This window comes from Sebastes fasciatus, chromosome 3, assembly GCF_043250625.1.
Source record: "Sebastes fasciatus isolate fSebFas1 chromosome 3, fSebFas1.pri, whole genome shotgun sequence".
Classification (NCBI taxonomy): Eukaryota; Metazoa; Chordata; class Actinopteri; order Perciformes; family Sebastidae; genus Sebastes; species Sebastes fasciatus.
Genome location: NC_133797.1, coordinates 30,964,559 through 30,975,113, shown reverse-complemented (window position 1 = coordinate 30,975,113; position 10,555 = coordinate 30,964,559). Strand labels below are relative to the sequence as shown.

The window sequence follows — 10,555 nt, the reverse complement described above, 5'->3', positions numbered from 1 at the left end:
TCGGTCACATGTACACTTTCATAATTTCTTATAGCACACGTCACCTCAGAGGACTGATGAGGTGAAATGATGGAAACTATGAAGTGTGAAAGCTGTGGTACAGCTGTGTTCTGTATGTGTCTACACATGCCTGTATTGATGTCCAACTTCGTGGTGTGATATTGTGCAGCCATTGATGCTGTTCTTTTACAAACGATACTCATCACATACAAGCTGTTCAGTTTGTTGTCTGAATGAGAACAAAACCTGTCCTTGGTGAAGGTAGATTTATTTCCATCAGCTGTGGTAGGAACATTTATTTTTATGCTAAATTACAAATTAACATCTTCCAGGTCAGCCTGCTGCCACAGTTTGACAAACTGTGACACTTTGTAGACCTCAGAGACCAGATCTGTTTTTCTCCTTTTTGAGCTAATCAAATATATTAAACAAGGATCTTCAGAAATAATTAATTATTGATTTTAACTCCACTTTTGAAATTAATTTTGAAGATATAATAATCCCTTCTTTAGAAGGGCAATCAGTAAATCACTAAATATAGTGTACACTTAAATGGATATTGATTCTTTTTAGGTGAGCCTTTCTTTTAAGTGGCTAAAATAGTTTTTTCTGCTGTCCACAACACTGTATTGCTTTGCTCTGGTGTCGGTACTCCTGTTTGTTTCTCGATGCTGGGGACACACCAACTGTCATCTACTGTAAGTAATACACCTACTATGGATAAGTACTTCATACAACCCCACATCAAAACACCCGACCTATCCTTTTAAGAGAGCCTGAGCCGGAGTTGTTGCTAACTTTTGGGCTAACCCCCTTCGCTTTAACCAGCAGGTGGCTGGCAAGACACGGGAACTTGACTTGGGTTTATTTGAATTACCGGTATGTTTTATGGTTGTGATGTCGCTCAAACGAACAAGTGGCTCTGTCTCACACACGCATTGCACGGGTGCTACTGCGGTAATGTGATTCATCACACAGACCGATTCTTTCCCAGCACGAAAATAGCTGTACTAGAAGTGTATGGTTAAACTTTTTCCCATGGTATAGTGTTAAAAAAAATTCACAAAAATTATAATATTTGGAGTTGTATCAAACTCTACTGGTGTGGGGTCAGGGCTGATGGCTAACTTGAGATAAAAACAGGAAATTGCCTGAAAACAGCAATCATGTCTTGTTACGGTCAAGCAGCCATCACAGCCATTATGAAATGTTAAGGATTGATTTCAATCAAAAAAGTGAATCTGAAGCTGAATTGTAATCAACAACAACAAACAGGTTTTCTATCTGAGTTTTTTTTAAATTATTTTATTTATTATAAATTGTGTAAGGAAATTAGAAATAGAGTTTAGTATAAACTTTTCAAAAACATCTTTGCTTTCCACCTTCAAAAAAAGGAAATAAAGAAATAACTATATTTTCTGCATACAGATTTTCATACATATAGATACACATAGATGATGATTGTTGCTCAGCTTTAAATGGGGGGAAGATAAGTGACAGAATGGTCTATACGTGTGCCTACGAATAAATTATACAGTTCATCATTATACAATTTATTACCAGTCACGACAGCAACGCTGGTGTAGATGCCTTACAGTCACGTGACTTATGACGATGTCTCTTATCGCCGTTGTTGGATACCGATGTTACACACGTAGGTAATAATGCTAGCGCTCTTCACCACAAATGTTACTCATTTCTCACCTACATAGCAAAACAGACAACTGAATCCCCAGTTGTCTGTTTTGCGTATACACTGCAGCTGGCGATAAATGATGGATTTAACTTGTTTGTGCATCGGCTTTTCGTTGCAGCTGGGCGGCTTGTTAGGCGCTAAAAATAGCACCGCTGCATGTGACGCATTAATGTTGTCAGTAAAGGGTTAATAATCGGTTAACGAGGGTTGGTTATTGGTTAGTAAAACAAATTCAAAAATTAGCATCCCTAGTCTCTAGTCATGTCTTTTGGTTTAGACTCTCTACATCCTAGAAGTATTGATGGCAGAATAGGTGCTGAAGTCAGAACTCTGGGTTTTCTTCTTCTTTGGTCTCTGTGATGCCGGACGGATTTCCAGTGCAGCATAACACACATCTTCATCCTAAAATTTGACAATTGATGTTTAGAATCGTGATCGTGTACTGATTTATTGCCATGATTCATTATATTTTACTGTTTCACCTACCTGATTCAGTCTTGTGTGAGGTCTTTGCTGATCAGCTGGAGGTTCTTTAGCTGCAGAAATCAATACAACATCACTACAGCATGGTACACCCAAACTCAAACACAGATCAAAAGAAGAGACTCATCTGAATCCAGGTTTCTTTGTGATTTAAAATAATTTTCTAGATTATCACAGATATTTCTGACATTAACAAGTTAAGCTCAAAGAGAGAGATACACAGTAGTTACCTTTTTTCTGACAGAGGTGATAAACCAGAAGAGAGGAGAGGAGAGAGGAGAGAACAGCAGAAGCTGGACACAGAGAGTACAGCAGACTCCAACACACACCACAGTCCCGTTGAGTCTCATGGTGATGAGTCTCACTGGATTCTGAATCAAAAACAAAGTTGTGCCGATTAGCTTCATTAAACTCTGATCTCACCACAATACCAAAATGTCAACATGTTTGTTTTTCATTCTCCTGAACAAAGTTCTATGCATATGTGGGTATAAGTGTAATAGTTGTTCCATGATCCCAGGATCCCCAAGAATAAAAATGCTTTTGGATTTAAATTAAATTCAGTGGAGTTTGTGGATAACTCATGTTTTCATTGAGAGAAAAAAAATATATACTGCTTTGACATTACTGTTTGTTCTGCCAAGACCCATGCTCAGTGTTGACCCTGCCTGGTTGGTAGACTCTTTTCAACTTTGGCCCCTTTTCAGAATTCATAGAAATATCCATTCTGATTTGAATCATGTTTCTAGTTTATCAGATATTCAGATCAGTGTGCAACCTTTGACCTTGTTTGAGCCTCAGATTTTGAATGTAAAATTATCCCAAAACTCACTACGCATAAAAATACATATGGGAAATCTTGGGTGCACATTTAAGGATGACTTACAACACTTCAGATGCAAGCAGTCTCAGATTTGGGAAGAATTATTTGTATAAACCATTATACACTATTTCACTCTAGATTGGCAGTTTTTGACACGCATCTTTACATACAGTATTTTCTGTTCACTGTTGTGTGGTAGACTTCATGATGGTTCACCCTTTTGATCATTAATATAAGTGCACAATATCTGGGCACATTTTCCTACTGTATGATACGGCAGGGCGATATGGAGAAAATCAAATATGATGTTTTTGAACAAATACCTCGATATCGATATTGCAACAATATTGTAGGGTTGACTATTGGTGCTTTTACAAAATATTTACGCAATGAGATTTTTGATAGTCATTATATCCACATTACTGATCATTATCTAAGTGGGTAAAGGCAAACAGCTAGAACAGTCTGGTAAGTTCAGAAAATTACATCACTTTACTGTAATGCAGCCTTTAAAACCAGGAAAAGACAACACATATCATGATATTTCGATATCCAAAATCTAGGACAATATTTATTCTCATATCACGATATTGATATTATATTGATATATTGCCCAGCCCTACTGTATGATGATTTAGTCAAATTATTACATTTACTGCAGTCACACTGATCTTGCAGGCACAAAGTCAGACCAGCATACTTACTGGTTAGGATCCTTGTTGTGAAGTTGCCATATCTGTAAACATCTCTGCGAGTAATGTATTCTTTATCCTCCACTCTTGTCTGTACAGTTCCACAGTAGTAGAGGCCCTCATCAAACTCAGAGATGTTCATGATCAGCAGGTCATAGGATTCAGAAGAAAAGTTTCTCACAAGTTCAAAACGAGGGAGAATTGTCAGATTAAAATTAGCTTCGTTGACCACCGATGAACGGTGTTTTACTTTAAGGACAAGAGAAGGCTGGTTTTCATGAGAGCAGTTCCTGTACCACACTATGTATACTCCACTTGATGATTTACAGTCACAGTAGAGAGTGATGTTGTCTCCTGGTCTGACTGTCTCCTCCAACACTGATCCAGAAATTGAAGTATGACTGCAGGATACAACTCCTACAAACACAATTGTAAAAGCAGATTGAAATATGCCCAGTGTTGCAGGGTTTCACATTACAGCAGGTGCAGGTTCCTGCTCAACATAACAACAAAGAGAAAGTCTATCAATAATTCTCAAAATAAAATTGTAATTGAATCATCCATAATTAGTATTAAAAAAAAAGAAAATTACCTAAGAGAACGACCAGAAAAATGTGCAGCCCGTCCATGTGTGATGATGACCGAGAGATAAAAGACAGTGAAACAGATCTTACTAACAGATATCATGCCCCGCGCAGACTTTTCCGTCAAAGGAAGTACGTAAGGGGGTAAGTGGTGATTGGCCAGTCGAGTGGAAAATTTTCTTCTGTGGTTGTTTTCTGTTGGTGTAAAGATTTGTGGTATTCTGATGTTTCTAGACAAACTCCACTTTACCCCGGCTTATAACTGAGGTGTTGCTATTCACACGGTATATTTCAGCCTAGCAATGCTTGCAGTAGTGGCTTTGTAGGACGTACAATATATTTGCTCAGGGTTGTTATAAACTTGGAGATTCTGATGCACAAGTACCAGAAGTACACAATCCTCCAATTAGGCAATGATGTGGGATAAAATGCATGTTTTGTGTACAGTGCAGAGTGAGCAGAAACTTCCAGTTTCAATAAGTTGTCATATTGGAATATGCCAATTATCAATGCCTACCAAAACACCCTATAGTGTATGGCCGTTCCAAAAAATTACTCGTATGAGCATTGTCTGATCTGCCAAAATCAAACTCGACCACAACCTCTTCTGTAGAGACTTTCTTCCCAAGAAAAACGTCATAATTGGTTGCGTCTACACTTTCATAGTTTCTGATAGCACATATCACTTCAGAGGACTGATGAGGTGAAGCTGTGGTACAGCTGTGTTCTGTATGTGTCTACACATGCCTGTATTGATGTCCACACTTCGTGGTCTGATACTGTGCAGCCATTGATGCTCTGTTGTTTTACAAACGATACTCACCACATACAAACTGTTCAGTTTGGTGTCTGAATGAGAACAAAACCTGTCCTTGGTGAAGGTAGATTTATTTCCATCTGCTGTGGTAGGAATATGTATTGTTATGCTAAATTGCAGCTTAACATCTTTGAACTTGTTTCCAGGTCAGCCCGCTGCCACAGTTTGACAAACTGTGACACTTTGTAGACCTCAGAGACCAGATCTGTTTTCTCCAGTTTTGAGCTTAGCAAGTATTTTAAACAAGGATCTTCAGAAATAATAATTATTGATTTTAACTCCACTTTTGAAATTAATTTTGAAGATGTAATAATCCCTTCTTTAGAAGGGCAATCAGGTTTTTTCCATTTGAGATCTACAATGACAAACTATCACTGGAGGCTTTTACATCCATTCAGATGTTTAAATGGAAAATGTCCAGGTTAAAACAGGGGTGTGTGCAGGGAGTGGCCTGGGCCAAACCTGAAATCTAATTGCTGACACCATCCAAAACTATTATTGCTCGGGAGGCGGTACCTTAGTTTGAACCATCAATTTGACCAGGGAACCTGTAAGAGAAGGAAGGGTCATTACTTCACTGAACTCACATTGGTGTCAAGCCGGTACATGTATTTGATTGTAATAGAGCTGTTAATAATTTACTGTTTAACCCTTAACCGACAATACTAATTTTGACCGATTATTGCTATCAGTTAAACAGTTAAAAGAGAGGAGAATAGCTGGTCCACCTTAAAGATCAGCCCACCTTAAAGAGATAGTTCGGGTGTTTTGAAGTGGGTTTTTATGAGGTACTTATTCATAGTAGGTGTATTACTTAACAGTAGATTATGGTCGGCTGTCCCCGTTCACAGCACTGTATTGCTTTGCTCTGGTGTCGGTACTCCTGTATGTTTCTCGATGCTGGGGACACGCCGACCGTCATCTACTGTAAGTAATACACCTACTATGGATAAGTACCCCACTTCAAAACACCCAAACTATCGTTTTAAGAGAGCCTGAGCCGGAGTTGTTGCTAACTTTGGGGCTAACCCCCTTCACTTTAACCAGCAGGTGGCTGGCAAGACACGGGAACTTGACTTGGGTTTATTTGAATTACCGGTGTAGGGACCTGCCATTTCGGGTGGCAGACACAGTGAACTGTCTCCCAGAATCCTGGAGGTATGCTCTCCTTGACCACAGGACTCAGCTCAGTCCTCATTGGCTACAGTAACATTTCACCCTGAGGTGTGAAATTCACACAGAACAAAACCAGAGGAATGTCCTTTGTTCCTTCTCTTTCTTCTCATCTGCTCATCTCTCCTGACGTGCCAGAGGTGAGCTGCTGCGCTCTCTCTGCTCTTCATCTCCTCAACCCAGGCTGACCTGGTTGAGGTGAACGGCTCTCAAGTCCAGAACTTGCAAAACAGTTCTGGTTCTGATCAATGGCCTGTTAGGAAACAGCCATTGCAACCAAGGAACCAAACGGCAGACGACGCGAGTGCTCTGCCCTTTCCACCAGCTAACTTCAAGCTATCAAGCAAAGAAGTTAGCACCAAACTAACAGCAAAGACGACCTCTTTGACTTGGAACCACAACTTCAACACATGGAATCACAAACCCTTTTCTTCCATGGATTGGTAACGTACTGGGCCTTAGCATTAGCAATCGCACAGGGCTGAGCAAGACTGTCCAACTTTGATTTCTAGAAAGTACTTGTATTGATTTGGTTTAATGTTATTCATTGAGTTTGACTGTGTTGATTTATCTGTATTTGATTTTTGGGTAACTGGCTTCGCCACATCTGATGTGTTTAGTTTATGCTTCACATAGACAAGGTCTTGCATGCAAACTAACCATCTTTTCTAACCCACTGCATATCTAACACACATAAAGATCACATACAGAAACTGTGAATTAGTTAAACATAAACATACAGCTTCAGATAATCTTAACCCCACATCACCCCCCTCTCTGTCCTTCTTCTCAGAAGAACAAAGAGGTCATGTGGTGACATGCTGATGGCCATCATTGATTCCGCCATCTTTGATTCCGCCATCTTTGTAGTTTTACAGTGCCCGCCATTTTGTTTGTAGGCCATACAGACATTTTGAGACAAGAACCCATCTTGTTTCCCCCCCTCTCTCTCTCTCACGCACACACACACACACACACACACACACACACACTTTGTTTGGTTTGTTTAGTTTAGTTATTTAGTTAGATTAATATTGTGTTTTGAACCTTTATTAACTTGTAAATAAATGTTTGTGGAATATACATGCTGGTCTCTTTAATGTTGCACAAGAGTGAATACTGCCAACCTCTGCTATGTCAAGAACTCCGATATCCTTCAACCTTTACTATCTATTTTGGTTATAGTTATTAATTTAATTATTAATCAACATTCCAAATTGATAGTTTAGCCTATATAATGAGACTATATTAACGTTTTGGTCATTGGTCCCTGATTCCAGGGTGGTGCCCCGTTTATTATTAATGTTTATTGATAATCTTAATTAATATTAATAATTATATTATTATTTATTAATTAATTTGCTAATAACCAAAACCTACCAAAGTAGAACCCCTACACCGGTATGTTTTATGGTTGTGATGTCGCTCAAACGAACAAGTGGCTCTGTCTCACACACGCATTGCACGGGTGCTACTGCGGTAATTTGATTCATCACAAAGACCGATTCTTTCCCAGCACGAAAACAGCCCTACTAGAAGTGTATGGTTCAACTTCTTCCCATAATCTAGTGTTAAAAACATTTACAAAAATTATAATACTTGGAGTAGTATCAAACTCTACTGGTGTAGGGTCAGGGCTGATGGCTAACTTGAGATAAAAATAGGAAATTGCCTGAAAACAGCATTCATGTCTTGTTACGGTCAAGCAGCCATCACAGCCATTATGAAATGTTAAGGATTGATTTCAATCAAAAAAGTGAATCTGAAGCTGAAATGTAATCAACAACAACAAACAGGTTGTCTATCTGAGTTTTTTAAAATTATTTTATTTATTATAAATTGTGTAAGGAAATTAGAAATAGAGTTTAGTATAAACTTTTCAAAAACATCTTTGCTTTCCACCTTCAAAAAAAGCAAATAAAGAAACAACTATATTTTTCTGCATACAGATTTTCATACATATCAGTCATAGATAATGATGATTGTTGCTCAGCTTTAAATGGGGGGAAGATAAGTGACAGAATGGTCTATATGTGTGCCTAGGAATTATTTATAAAGTTCATCATTAATCATCATTATACAATATATTACCAGTCACGACAGCAACGCTGGTGTAGATGCCTTGCAGTCACGTGACTTCTGACGATGTCTCTTATCGCCGATGTTGGGTACCGATGTTACACACGTAGGTAATAATGCTAGCGCTCTTCTCCACAAATGTTACTCATTTCTCACCTAGATAGCAAAACAGACAACTGAGTCCCCAGTTGTCTGTTTTGCGTATACACTGCAGCTGGCGATAAATGATGGATTTAATTTTTTTGTGAATCGGCTTTTCGTTGCAGCTGGGCGGCTTGTTAGGCACTAAAAATAGCACCGCTGCATGTGACGTACTAATGTTGTCAGTAAAGGGTTAATAATCGGTTAACGAGGGTTGGTTATCGGTTACAAAAAAAATTCAAAATTAGCATCCCTAGTCTCTAGTCATGTCTTTTGGTTTAGACTCTCTACATCCTAGAAGTATTGATGGCAGAATAGGTGCTGAAGTCAGAACTCTGGGTTTTCTTCTTCTTTGGTCTCTGTGATGCTGGACGGATTTCCAGAGCAGCGTAACACACATCTTCATCCTAAAATTTGACATTTGTTGTTTAGAATCGTGATCGTGTACTGATTTATTGCCATGATTCTTTCTATTTTACTGTTTCACCTACCTGATTCAGTCTTGTGTGAGGTCTTTGCTGATCAGCTGGAGGTTCTTTAGCTGCAGAAATCAATACAACATCACTACATCATGGTACACCCAAACTCAAACACAGATCAAAAGAAGAGACTTATCTGAATCCAGGTTTCTTTGTGATTTAAAATAGTTTTCCAGATTATCACAGATATTTCTGACATTAACAAGTTAAGCTCAAAGAGAGAGATATACAGTAGTTACCTTTTTTCTGACAGAGGTGATAAACCAGAAGAGAGGAGAGGAGAGAGGAGAGAACAGCAGAAGCTGGACACAGAGAGTACAGCAGACTCCAACAAACACCACAGTCCCGTGGAGTCTCATTGTGAGGAGTCTCACTGGATTCTGAATCAAAAACAAAGTTGTGCCGATTAGCTTTATTAAACTATGATCTCACCACAATACCAAAATGCCAACATGTTTGTTTTTCATTCTCCTGAACAAAGTTCTATGCGTATGTGGGTATAAGTGTAATAGTTGTTCCATGATCCCAGGAACTCCAAGAATAAAAATGCTTTTGGATTTAAATTAAATTCAGTGGAGTTTGTGGATAACTCATGTTTTCATTGAGAGAAAAAAAAGGATACTGCTTTGACATTACTGTTTGTTCTGCCAAGACCCATGCTCAGTGTTGACCCTGCCTGGTTGGTAGACTCTTTTCAACTTTGGCCCCTTTTCAGAATTTAAAGATATATCCATTCTCATTTGAATAATGTTTCTGGTTTATCAGATTTTCAGATCTTTCCAGAATTAACGAAGTGTGCAACCTCTGACGTTGTTTGAGCCTCAGATTTCGAATGTAATTTTGTCCCAAAACTCACTACGCATAAACATTAGGGATGTCAATAATGAACCATTTATCCGTTAACCGACATTAAGCATCTTAACCGATTAACGCTATCGGTTAAAACAGTTAAAAGAAATGTTAATAATGAATTCAAAAGCTGAGCAGCTCAGAGGAGCGGCTCGTCTCTTTAAGGAGAAAAGCTGGTCAACATTAAGAGCCCACCTTAAGAGGCAGAGTCGGAGTTGCAGGATACAGGAAGTAGGCTCTGGTCTCTGGCTCGCTTGAGAGGAGTGGAGGAGTTCTAATTTCGTAGCATTTATTCACCGACAAATAAACTATACACAGACTGCTACACCTACGTTCACAGCTATAACGCCACCAACAACCTCACAATCACCGCCCACACACAAACTCGCTAAAGTTACGCAGACTACGTGTGCGGCGGCGAGCACAAAGCCTCCGGCAATGCTACAGCTGTTAACGTAGCACAAATACACACACTGTTTGTTGGCCACTCGCTAAAGTTATGCCGGGCAGACAAAGTAGCGTCACGCCGGGCAGACACACAGCTGACAACCTGCTAAACTTAACTAAATGTGCGATGGAGTCTTTTACTGTGAAAGTGGCTGCATCTCCGCGACACTACACGCAGCATCCTGGCTGCTAAGTTAACGCTCCCGGACGGGTGAACAGGGGACTCGTCAACGAATATCTGTTGTGCTCCTGCAGCTGGTACACCGCTGCATGCGAGGCACAAATCTTGTCG

The 10,555-nt window shown here is 39.3% G+C and overlaps 1 long non-coding RNA gene across 1 annotated transcript; it reads right to left on the bottom strand.

Moving 5' to 3' along the window:
* Positions 1-1,607: 1,607 nt before the first annotated feature.
* On the bottom strand, positions 1,608-2,512 carry LOC141765344 (uncharacterized). The gene is made up of 3 exons (XR_012593453.1): positions 2,410-2,512; positions 2,183-2,232; positions 1,608-2,098 (listed from the first exon to the last, which is right to left on the bottom strand). It is a non-coding gene; the product is annotated as an uncharacterized LOC141765344 (long non-coding RNA).
* Positions 2,513-10,555: the final 8,043 nt, after the last annotated feature.